Source organism: Meleagris gallopavo, chromosome 10 (assembly GCF_000146605.3).
Source record: "Meleagris gallopavo isolate NT-WF06-2002-E0010 breed Aviagen turkey brand Nicholas breeding stock chromosome 10, Turkey_5.1, whole genome shotgun sequence".
Classification (NCBI taxonomy): domain Eukaryota; kingdom Metazoa; phylum Chordata; class Aves; order Galliformes; family Phasianidae; genus Meleagris; species Meleagris gallopavo.
The window spans coordinates 26629577-26632128 of record NC_015020.2 but is presented as its reverse complement, the minus strand read 5'-3'; positions in this window follow the sequence as shown (position 1 = coordinate 26632128).

The window sequence follows — 2552 nt, the reverse complement described above, 5'->3', positions numbered from 1 at the left end:
AAACAATGCATTCAGGTTTTTTTTTAATTATTTAAAATGTTTAAGAAAAGCAAACCTGCTTCTAAGAAAATATAAGGCTTCAGGCATTAGCAGCCCCTTATGAACACTTCCTACGTGAGCAAGTTCTAGTACAAGTCAACAGGAGTCCTGTACTTCTAACAAGAGTTGATCAGGCACGTGCCCATCCCAAGCAAGAGGAAACGGTTCCAGCTGTGCAAGAAGTACCCCTTTCTAGCAGTTAATATAGATTCATTTTGGTTCCAAAGCATTTTGTTGACTGTGTTACAGCTGGTTGTAATCAGGTTTCTTTTAACTGAATGCAAGCACCTACAGAGGATGGATCTTCACTTCCTATTTACTACCTGAAGTTTAGTAATAGGAGGGAAACCCTTATATTTACCCTCTATGTGATCTAACACTGAACATGCTCTCTCCTACGCAATTGAAAAATTAAACAAAGATCTGCTACTAGGGGAGTGCAAGGCCCTTATCTGCATTCAATTCTACAGCAGATTTAAGTTAAGTTGTCTCGGGACATAAATTATACAGACCTAATTCTGCTCACTCTGGCTGCCTCCAGCACGCTCCTTCACTTACCATCCCACTTTCCTGGGACACAGGTAGGCACTAGGCGGAAGGCAAAGGATGGAGCACAAACAGATGGGTGCTGACCCAAGTCTGTGACCAGGCCTTCAAGCACATCCTGCCTGCTGACAGCCAACAAGAAAGGTAGAGGTGGCCTTGGCTTTGCATGAATGTCCCAAAGGTGGTAGATTTCTGCATTGCCAATCTAGTTCTAAGTGCAAAAGACAGGCTATCATTAATGTAGGAATTGTGAACATGAGGTGCATCTCTGAAGAAAGATGATGTTATCAGAACCTAAGTCAGCTTTTTGAGTGATACGATGGCTTGAGTTGGGCTCCCACAATCTCACACGATCAGCAGCAGACTTGTAGTTTCCCAGCTGAGAGGAGTGAGCTGTATTCTTAAGTCTGCATCTGTGCAGAGAACAGGGCAAGGCGAAGGTCTCATTTCCAAGGACACCATGCAGACAGAGCCCTTTACTGTCGCTCTCTAGGAATGGATGCTTTCACTGATTCATTAAGCCCCCAATAAAATTTGTTTATATGGATTTGATATTTCTCTTCCCTGAATATAAAGAAGGTCCTTAACGAGGGATAACCGTAGCACGACAACGATTTTAAGACTAACCTTTCCTAGAAGCATAAACTACCTTTTACTTGAAAGTAATTGCCAGCCTTAATTTCCAGCAGAAGCAATGCTACTAGCATCGACAATGCACATCCACCCTGTGTGTCAGGTAGTGCAAGGGGTGCTCGTAGGTCAGCTCTGCAGTGACACCAGGTCAGCCTCCTTCCATCAGAACCTTTATAAGTGTAGTGGCCACACACTGCCAGCCAACATATGTCATGAGCTGCCTCCTATTGCTGCAATGGCTCATCTAGTAAATCTTGAAACCTTCAGTTCATCACAATGTTTGGGAGAAGATTTAGAGTACTAAGAGAGACCTGTCAAAGAAGCTGGATAGTCTTTCAAAGCTGCCTGAGAAGTCGCAGGGGGTGATGGGGCAGTAATTTACAGGCATGGCATTTAACCTGCAGTAACACCATCCCCTGCACCTGGCATTGCTTTAGCCCATCACTTCTCAAAGGCCATAAACTTCGGACATACAGGTCTTCATTTTTCTTTTGTAGCTGTGGGAAACACAAATCATGTAGAGCTAGAGCTGTGACTTGGCCTGTCCCAGAGGTGATCTGAATGTTAGCCAGATAACTAATACTTGGAGCCTGCTGGGAGGGAAAGGGGTCCAAAAGAGTGAATCTAAGAGGGACTACTCCCTGCATGTCTCTCTCTCAAAGAATGCCAAGCACTCAGAAATCGTGCATCTTTCTATCAATTTTGTTCCCAAGTGACTTAAGCTGACTAGTGGTTTATGGTTAGAGCTTAAGAAAAGAAGATCTGCTTACTGTGAAACAATTTACAAATATGAAGGCACCTTGACTTCAGAATCCCAGTGTCCTTGCTCTCAAAACCTTTGCACTTAAGAAAATCCCTTTTAAGTCTGTAATGGTAATACTCCACAGATCTTTTGCTAAATCTAGCTCTACAGTAGACATGACTGCATTCCCAACAGGGTGCTTTCTTTCCTACTGTATACGGGAACATATAGGGGAAGGGTTTGGACGAGACATGTTAAGATAACAGATGCATACTGGGAGAAGAACATAACAGAGCAGTTCACAGATTAAGCTGAGCTGTAGGAATAGGGCAAATTTTGCCTTCTGATAGAACAAGGACTCCCAAACCAATGCCTAAAAGAAGTCACAATAAAGTGATCCAACTCTGAGCTCTACACCAAATATGGACTATTTTTTAAAGTTTTTTTTTTTAAAATAAGTGTAATTCATTGCAACATGATAAAAATAAACCCAACAAACTAATTCAGAAACTGTACACTAAACAAAATATGCTCTGTACCAAGGAAAGATTTTCAATGTAGTCATGCTATCAGTTAAGACTTCAAAGGTTGT